We start from the raw sequence: 10,489 nt of genomic DNA on the forward strand, positions 1-10,489 counted from the left end.
GTAACTAGGGTTTTATCTAGTATATTTATTTCTATGTTGGTGTGCTTGGTATGGTTCCCAATTAGAGGCAGCTGGTAATCGTTGCCTCTAATTGGGGATCATATTTAGGTAGCCTTTTTCCCACCTGTGCTTTGTGGGATCTTGTTTTGAGTTAGTGCATGAATACACCGCTGATGTCCCGATTTGTTTTTTTGTTACTTGTTTTGTTTGGGAGTTCGCTTAATTAAATATGTGGAACTTTAATCACGCTGCACCTTGGTCCGTCTCTACACACGATCGTGACAGCTCCAGACACCTTTTGTGTTTTTTGCAAACTTACCCTAAACAGCAAATCACTTCCTCTTCCTCGGTGTGTAGTATCAGCCCCCCCCCCCCCCAATAAAATTAAGCCTTCAAAACTAAAGTATTAAAAATCCCCAAAATACATCCTTTTAGAAATGGCAAAGCTCATAGTAGTGTTGCAGGTCTCTTACCTGGTTGTTGCCATCTTATTTCATTGTTGGTTACTTGCACTTTCCGAACTTTACCCTCTTACTTCAACACTGTAAACTGAAGTGCTGCCAGGATAAGTCAAAAAATTCAAAACTGAAATCTGGCTAATGCAGAAAAATGGTGTGCGGAAAAAAAGTCCAGATTAAAATGGGTTTTTCTTTTTTTACTTTTTACACTCGTATGAATTGGCCTTTCTGGATAGAGCTAATTTGAAATGTTTCTTACAGAAGAAATATGAAATGCATATTCATACGCATGGTAGCAATTGAAAGTGAACAGTTTGGAGTTTATGGGAAAATGATTAGTCCAAAGTTGAAGACCCAGTTCACCTGACACAAGACTAAATCCAAATCATACACAGTTGATTTTATTTGCATTCTACATTTACTGTACTTTTCACCATGTCAGTAAATAAAGAAATGAAAATATTCTGAATATGTTCAGGAACAAGAAAATTCACGGAAAATGTGGGGTAGGCGCAACATAAGACATAAATGACAAGGGTTTGACTGAGAGGTTTAACCGGTGTCTCCATGTGGCCACACACCTCTACGAAGTGTGCACAGTTCCCAAGTAATTTCAATGCACTTTTATGACTCAAAGAATTCTTCAACTTTAATTAAGATGCTTCTTTTAGCTCTTCTAGCTATGCCATTGAGGAACTAGAGCAAGCACACTTTGCAGTCGTTTTGTTTGGAACACAACCCTGCATCCCCTCCATCAAACAATTACTGATGTTGTTTAAGCAATCCAAAAAGGGCACATTGAAATTGTAATCTGGGTCAGGTGGGCGTCATTTGTAAGCTTGTTCTTTTGCAAACATGACTAGCTAAATTATAAAATGCGAATTTACAGTGTTAGGCTTTCACAAGATAATTCAGAGAAACACAACTTAATTTTGATGCGCATAGGAAAGGATTCATGAGTGAATTCAGATACGACAGACAAACAGGTTAATTCTGTATAGAACAACCCAGAGTATGACATCTTGTAATTGTACGTCAAACATAGTGATCATAAATGTCGACACTGTACACAACATGAGTTTTATGATATGGAAATGTGAAGTGCACGGGTGTATGGCTTGCTTTTATGATATCAAAGAGGTATATACACTTCTCAAAAAAATAAAGGGAACACTTAAACAACACAATGTAAATCCAAGTCAATCACACTTCTGTAAAATCAAACTGTCCACTTAGGAAGCAACACTGATTGACAGTAAATTTCACCTGCGGTTGTGCAAATGGAATAGACAACAGGTGGAAATTATAGTCAATTAGCAAGACACCCCCAATAAAGGAGTGGTTCTGCAGGTGGTGACCACAGACCACTTCTCAGTTCCTATGCTTCCTGGCTGATGTTTTGGTCACTTTTGAATGCTGGTGGTGCTTTCAATCTAGTGGTAGCATGAGACGGAGTCTACAACCCACACAAGTGGCTCAGGTAGTGCAGCTCATCCAGGATGGCACATCAATGCGAGCTGTGGCAAGAAGGTTTGCTGTGTCTGTCAGCGTAGTGTCCACAGCATGGAGGTGCTACCAGGAGACAGGCCAGTACATCAGGAGACGTGGAGGAGGCCGTAGGAGGGCAACAACCCAGCAACAGGACCGCTACCTCCGCCTTTGTGCAAGGAGGAGCAGGAGGAGCACTACCAGAGCCCTGCAAAATGACCTCCAGCAGGCCACAAATGTGCATGTGTCTGCTCAAACGGTCAGAAACAGAGTCCATGAGGGTGGTATGAGGGCCCGACGTCCACAGGTGGGGGTTGTGCTTACAGCCCAACACCGTGCAGGACGTTTGGCATTTGCCAGAGAACACCAAGATTGGCAAATTCGCCACTGGCGCCCTCTGCTCTTCACAGATGAAAGCAGGTTCACACTGAGCACATGTCACAGACGTGACAGAGTCTGGAGACACCATACAGAACGTTCTGCTGCCTGCAACATCCTCCAGCATGACCGGTTTGGCGGTGGGTCAGTCATGGTGTGGGGTGGCATTTCTTTGGGGGGCCGCACAGCACCTCCATGTGCTCGCCAGAGGTAGCCTGACTGCCATTAGGTACCGAGATGATCCTCAGACCCCTTGTGAGACCATATGCTGGTGCGGTTGCTCTGGGTTCCTCCTAATGCAAGACATGTGGCTGGAGTGTGTCAGCAGTTCCTGCAAGAGGAAGGCATTGATGCTATGGACTGGCCCGCCCATTCCCCAGACCTGAATCCAATTGAGCACATCTGGGACATCATGTCTCGCTCCATCCACCAACGCTCGCTCCATTGCACCACAGACTGTCCAGGTGTTGGTGGATGCTTTAGTCCAGGTCTGGGAGGAGATCCCTCAGGAGACCATCCGCCACCTCATCAGGAGCATGCCCAGGCATTGTAGGGAGGTCATACAGGCACGTGGAGGCCACACACACTACTGAGCCTCATTTTTACTTGTTTAAAGGACATTACATCATAGTTGGATCAGCCTGTAGTGTGGTTTTCCACTTTAATTTTGAGTGTGACTCCAAATCCAGACCTCCATGGGTTGATAAATTTGATTTCCATTGATAATTTTTGTGTGATTTTGTTGTCAGCACATTCAACTATGTAAAGAAAAAAGTATTTAATAAGAATATTTCATTCCGATCTAGGATGTTATTTTAGTGTTCACTTTATTTTTTTGAGCAGTGTATTATAATCCTCAATGTCTCATCTTTCAAAATATATTGATTACTATTAATTTACAGCATTTCATTCACCCAGACAACAAACATTTAGCAAAAGATGCTCATTTTACGGGAGGGATGGGGTCTACGTCTTATCTTGTGCGGTGCTCAAGTTCAGAATAGCTGTCAGTCAAAATTCCATACAGCATTGTGAAGCACAGAGCCTGAGCTCTGGCGATAAAGTAGGAACACTTATGCACTCACTACTGTAAATTGCTTTGAATAAGAGCGTCTGCGAAATGTCTAAAATGTCAATGTAAAATATTATGTAATTTGTAGCACGTTACTGTACAGCCACTGTGTTCCAATTTAGGTGCATATCAGTGCCCAACTTCTCCCTCACCGTGATCAAGACAAAGGAGATGATTGTGGACTACAGGAAAAAGAGGACCTAGCACGCCCCATTCTCATCGACGGGGCTGCAGTGGAGCAGGTTGAGAGTTTCAAGTTCCTTGGTGTCCACATCACCAACAAACTACCATGGTCCAAGCACAAGACAGTTGTGAAGAGGGCACGACAAAAACTTTCCCCCTCAGAAGACTGAAAAGATTTGGCATGGGTCCTCAGATCCTCAAAAAGTTCTACAGCAATACCATCAAGAGCATCCTGACGGGTTCCATCACTGCCTGGTATGGCAACTGCTCGGCCTCCGACCGCAAGGTACAACAGAGGGTAGTGAGAACGGGCCAGTACATCACTGGGGCAAAGCTTCCTGCCATCGAGGACCTCTATACCAGGCTGTGTCAGAGCTAGGCCCTAAAAATTGTCAAAGACACCAGCCACCCTAGTCTTAGACTGTTCTCTCTGCTTCCGCACGGCAATCGGTGCCGGAGCGCCAAGTCTAGGTCCAAGAGGCTTCTAAACAGCTTCTAACCCCAAGCCATAAGACTCCTGAACATGTAACCAAATGGCTACCCAGACTATTTGCATTGCCCCCCCTTTTACACCGCTGCTACTCTCTGTTGTTTTCATCTATGCATAGTCACTTTAATAACTCTACATACATGTACATATTACCTCAACTAACCAGTGCCCCCACACATTGACTCTGTACCGGTAGCCCCCTCTACATAGTCTCGCTATTGTTATTTTACTGCTGCTCTTTAATTACTTGTTACTTTTATTTCTTATTCTATTCCGTTTTTTTAACTGCATTGTATGTTAGAGGCTTGTAAGTAAGCATTTCACTGTAAGGTCTACCCCTGTATTCAGCACGTGACTAATATGAATCTGCCATTTTCAACCAGAATACGAGTACATTTGGTTCTCTCCTGAGAAATAATGTTCAGCCGCTTTTTTTAAGTACAATTCTAAACCATAGTTCTTCAGGCGTTCTGTCCGTTCTTCATTTACAACGACAAACATCATGCTTGACGCAGTCACTTCAATCAAGTTTGTTGCAGTGAATCCTCCTTAAAACGCAGAGCTCATCCAAAAAACTGCAGTAAGTTATGTACCCCTGAGTTTTTCTGCTTACCAGCCCAAAACACAATTCAAATCTAAGATTATGCAATATTCAATGGTTCTAAATTACAACCAGTAATACCAACAACATCTACCTAGTCCTCGAAAGTGTGTGCACAACATTGAATATTTCTATTTAGCATATTTTCTTCTAAATCGTTCTTTTTTTGAGTGGCCCCCTCATTGCATCTGCTTTTACCTCACTGCTCAAGGATTAACCAGGACTACTGAGAATAATTAACAGCCCAGAATCCCACTCTGACTTCACCCCATCTGCCTAAATAGATAGGTATATAAATCCATGACCTACATTTCATTATTAACCCACCATCTCAATGAGAAAACTGTAAACACTTTCCTGTCTTTTTATTAAAATATGTTTTTCTCTCCTCTTCTACGGAGTTTGCTGCTTTCTTGTCTTGTATCGTCTCGGTGTCAATACACTGTATAGTGTGTAGGTGGAAACTTCAATGGGTGCAGTGAGTACATGTGTTATTTCCCCTACTCAAAATGTGGGCCGAGATCCGAGATGAAACGCTAAAGTGCTGACAGAAGTCCTAATATGCCAAGCAACTAAGAAACTGCTTCTTCTTTTCCCCTTCTCCATCGATCAGCGTCGTATGGTGCCACATGAAATTCAACCGCCGCATCGCAAATTATTCGATACAGCCTGCCAAAGATGGTGGATCCAGTGGATTCAGAGAGAAGGGGGTGAACCACAAAGGATTCTATTAATCCTCAGTAGTTTTGAAGTTTATTTTCAAACTTCCCATGTGAAATCAATGGATGAAGAAATAAACTGTTTTATACGAGGTGGGGGATTGGGTATTGCAAATATGCTAGGCTTTCTGTTGGTCACAGGTGGCCAGGGGCACCTTAATTGGGGAGGACAGGCTAATAGTTATGGTTGAATCGTTATAAATGATATAGAACACATCAAACACATTTCCATGCGTTTGATACCATTCTATACCTTTATTTTATTTAACTAGGCAAGTCAGTTAACAAATTCTTATTTTCAATGACAGTCTAGGAACAGTGGGTTAACTGCCTGTTCATGGGCAGAATGACAGATTTGTACCTTGTCAGCTCAGGGGTTTGAACTTGCAACCTTCTGGTTACTAGTCCAACACTCTAACCACTAGGCTACCCTGCCACTGATATTTACTCCCCCCCCCCCCCCCCCCCCCCCCCCCCCCCCCCAGTAGCCTCCTGTGCTATAGGTATTTTAGGATGTCTGGATGTCTTCTGTAACACTTATTGTCTACCGACCAGTAGCCTAGCCCTGCATCAAAACCAACATTATAGTCAGCCTTGGCTGAACACTCATGATGTGCATTGCACTGTATTCGGGAATATTGTACCTACGTTTGGAGGTCACTTCTATGAACAATGTCATTCAAGGCCAAGTCACATAAATAGTGAAGACCTCTCTCTTACATGCGTGTCTATGACAACCACAGAGGGCTGTTGGGCAAAGCTGGAAACAGCTTCACAGAAGAAGAAGAACATTGCTATCACTTGGATATGGTTGCCAACAATGTTCCCTTGTAAGCTGCACATGTGCACAGGTGTGCAGTAGCCCGAGACTGCCTCGCAGCTCCATTGGGACCGCTGCACAGAGCACAGAAGGACTATCAGCCCACATAGAGAAGCACGAGATTGAACTTCACTCAAGTTTATAGAGTTTTCCTTGTTAGTTAACACTGATAGAATCAACTCAAAATTAGCCACTTTCAATGCAATATACCGAAACAAAACAAACTCGGCAATAGATTTTGTTGTAGCCAGAACGCATCGATGAGGATTCTAAATCACAAGACTCAGCCCATACCCGTACTCTTGCCGCATAACCAATCAGAGCTGCAGTTGGCCTATATGCAAATAGACCATTGCCATACATGGATCTGTGCCATTTACTTTGAACTGGACTGTGTTTACAGCTGTGGTGATGAGATCAAAGCAAGAGCTGCATGTAGCCACATGTGCACATTTAGTTCATATCCTTTCTAGTTAGTTAGTTATTAGCCCAGGTATAGATAATTTGTAGTCAGCAATAGGGGATGGCTTCCTACAAGAGCACAAAACGTGCACATTTCTAGACATCTTTGAAAAGCAAGTCATGTAAAGAGCTTTTTTTCTCTTAAAGTATTGTATTTTGAGACAAGCTTGAATTAGCTAAGTAGCCAATAGGCAGAGGGTAGCATAATTAGTCTGATTCTCGGGAATAATAATGCATTTTATTTTGTAATGTGGTTTCTTGCATCACACAACACAAAAAAAAACATTTTCAGTCACCTCCTTGTCTGAATGACAAGTGGATAAACAGGTTAGAGTCAAGCCCTGTATGTTTTTTTCTCACTGAAAGTCTCATGGAATGTAGGCCTATATTGAACACCAGACATTGGCTGGTACTGTTGGCTGAATGACAGAACAGCTATTTCCAAGTTAAAGTGTTATAGGATGCATTTTCTCCATTGTTTTTTTATGGTAGGCCACTCTGGTAGGCATACATTATGATCATATAGCCGCAGTAGCCTGCTTGGCCACTGTAAAACCTGTAACTTAAAGTGGGTACATCCTCAGTATTCACAGTAAACGCCTGCTGGAAGGTGCACAGAATTTATTCGCAGCGCTCAGCATCCCTGAAATTTGCTCTGTGCCAATAGGCTAGAACTGCAACCACCCATTTCTTAATCATTCATTCAGTAATTCATTGTTCAATTGATTTCAAGATCACATGCTACACAATAAAAATCTCCTCAACAACAAGACGAAGTTGTTTATATTTTGCACATTCATTAGTATTCCACATAAACAAAGAACGTTCCATTAATTAACAAAAAACATTTTTTTCCTTCCATAATCTGATTTAAAGAGAAAACAAGCCATCAATAATAAAATACTACACAGGGCCTGGGGGAAGGCACAGCCCCAGCCACTGCGTTAGGGGGCAATGGAGTCGACTGATGACTTCCTCTCTCATAATGCACTGTTTTCAAATGACAGAATAATACTCATGGATCATTTGACTGCCTTTCGGATGAAAAGCCTCCCTCGACCTCTAATGTGAAGTTAAAGGCATATGCTGCTAACAGCGTGTAGTAGAACACTGTCTAACCCTAATGTGACAGCTGGCAAGCCCATGAAATATCAGAGTGGGGATTGGGGGAAGGAGGGCAGGGGAAAGGATGGGTAGGGGGAAATAAATGTCATGGGGGGAACCTTAGTCTATATAGAATATCTGTGTCCGTGGGGGATATGCCATTCAGGATCTTCCTGAGCTGGAAGGCCTTGGAAGCGACCAGGGCTAAGACCCCTTCAACAGCCTGGAGGAGTGACGGGGAGCTGGGAGCCATGATTCTGTGGGTCATTAAATAGAAAGGTGCTTGGGATGTTGACAGAGCAGGGGGGATAACCGTGTGTGTGTGTGTGTGTGTGTGTGTGTGTGTGTGTGTGTGTGTGTATGCAAATGCCTGCATGAGTGTTTGATGGGTGGAGCTGTGTGTGTGAGAGAGAAGGAGGGGGTAGGAGGGGGGAGAGAGGCAATAGATTGAGACTGTATTGTTTACTGTGACATTTGCTTCTGGTACTCTGTTCTTGTTGTCCTGACCTTTTTCCCTTTGAGTGACCATAGGCTACTGGTAAAATATAATAGACTTAATCACATGCCAAAAAAATGCATTCATTTTTTTCCATTCTGATATCTATCTTTCCACTTCTTATCAATTGTCCTGCTGTTTGTCTACTCTAGGTCATCATTGAATAAATAATAAACATGCATAATGATGATACACACACACTGAGTGACTGAACTAAGATTTCCAACTTCCTGAGGTCTAATCTGTTACTAGATGTCCATATCAAGTTGTCTGGTAAACATTGATATTCACCATCACATACTATTTCTCCACAGATGCATGCTACATTCCACACCTGACTGGCAGGCTTTACATAAAACAAATAATGATCACAATTAGAAAATAGTCATTAGATTCAGTGTCCACACTAGACACACATTTTGAAATGCATCATTTAGACCACATTGTGGTGTGAGTGTCTGTGTACAAAATGAAAGTGTTGAGGGCATGGGAACTTGCATATCGAATAAGAGGTAAAATAGACAAAATATAGAGGGTGAGAGAGCGAGGGAGCAAGGAAAAGTTGGAGGAAAGGAAAAATAGAAATTGCCATTAGTAATGCAGTCAATGATTAATATCAGCAGAGAGAGAACGCTAGTACAGTCTGCCATGAATTGCACCCTGGCTGGCACTCACTCGTTGTCTGGGAGTGGAGAGAGGGGAGCGGGAAGCAGGGAGAGTGGAGTTGCCCCAGAGGCCCGATTACTCATCACAGCGCTACATTAGAACTGTGTCTGTTAGCGCCGATAAATAATGAACACGCTTGGCACTGCTCACCGTAGCTAGCCTAGCACAGAAATTGATTCATATAAATTTTCTACTATCCTATCCATTATTTTTTACTCCCTCCCATTTGTTTTTGTGTCAATTTACCTATTTCTATTTCATCACTGGTATTTGATCAAGAGTAAAGTAAATAAATGAAGCACTTTGAAGTAATGGATGATTAGGTAAAGACTGCGCGTTAATGAAAAATATATACATGGGGCGGTTTGGAGATGATATAGCCTAATACAGAAGCATGTCTGTTCTACAAAATATATTTTGAAATAAATGTATTCTCAAATATTTTATTTTCTCTGTTATGCTGCATACAATGCTCTGAAATGAATGATTGTTGGTGACACTCCGATGTTCAGATGAAGGGAATTAAATAGTCTATAATTTGCTCCACCGCGGCGCTCAACTCAAACAGTGGTGTGTATCCTACTGTAGCTGCTGGCAAAGTAATTCAAAACATACTGTATACTTTATCACTCAGGATGTAACTTCCAGTGCTACTATTATTGCCATGAAATGTTGTTATTAAAACAAAATTAGACAATCCCATAGTAGACAAGTTTATGTATTTACAGTTGACGTCGGAAGTTTACATACACTTAGGTTGGAGTCATTTCAACCACTCCATACATTTCTTGTTAACAAACTATAGTTTTGGGAAGTTGGTTAGGACATCTACTTTGTGCATGACACAAGACATTTTTCAAATAATTGTTAATAACAGACAGATTATTTCACTTATAATTCACTGTATCACAATTCCAGTGGGTCAGAAGACTACATACAGTAAGTTGACTGTGCCTTTAAACAGCTTGGAAAATTCCAGAATGTTATGGCTTTAGAAGCTTCTGATAGGCTAATTGACATCATTTGAGTCAATTGGAGGTGTACCTGTGGATGTAATTCAAGGCCTACCTTAAAACTCAGTGCCTCTTTTCTTGACATCATGGGAAAATCTAATGAAATCAGCCAAGACCTCAAACATTTTTTGTAGACCTCCACAAGTCTGGTTCATCCTTGGGAGCAATTTCCAAATGCCTGAAGGTACCACGTTCATCTGTACAAACAATAGTACGCAAGTATAAACACCATGGGATCTCGCAGCTGTCATACCGCTCAGGAAGGAGACGTGTTCTGTCTCCTAGAGATGAACGTACTTTGGTGTGAAAAGTGCAAATCAATCCCAGAACAACACCAAAGTACCTTGTGAATATGCTGGAGGAAGCAGGTGCGAAAGTATCTATATCCACAGTAAAACAAGTCCTATATCGAAATAATCTGAAAGGCCACTCAGCAAGGAAGAACCCACTGCACCAAAACCAACATAAAAAAGCCAGACTACTGTTTGTAATTGCAAATTGGGACAAAGACCGTAGTTTTTGGAGAAACCTCTGGTTTG

This window comes from Oncorhynchus mykiss, chromosome 9 (assembly GCF_013265735.2).
Source record: "Oncorhynchus mykiss isolate Arlee chromosome 9, USDA_OmykA_1.1, whole genome shotgun sequence".
Taxonomy (NCBI): Eukaryota; Metazoa; Chordata; class Actinopteri; order Salmoniformes; family Salmonidae; genus Oncorhynchus; species Oncorhynchus mykiss.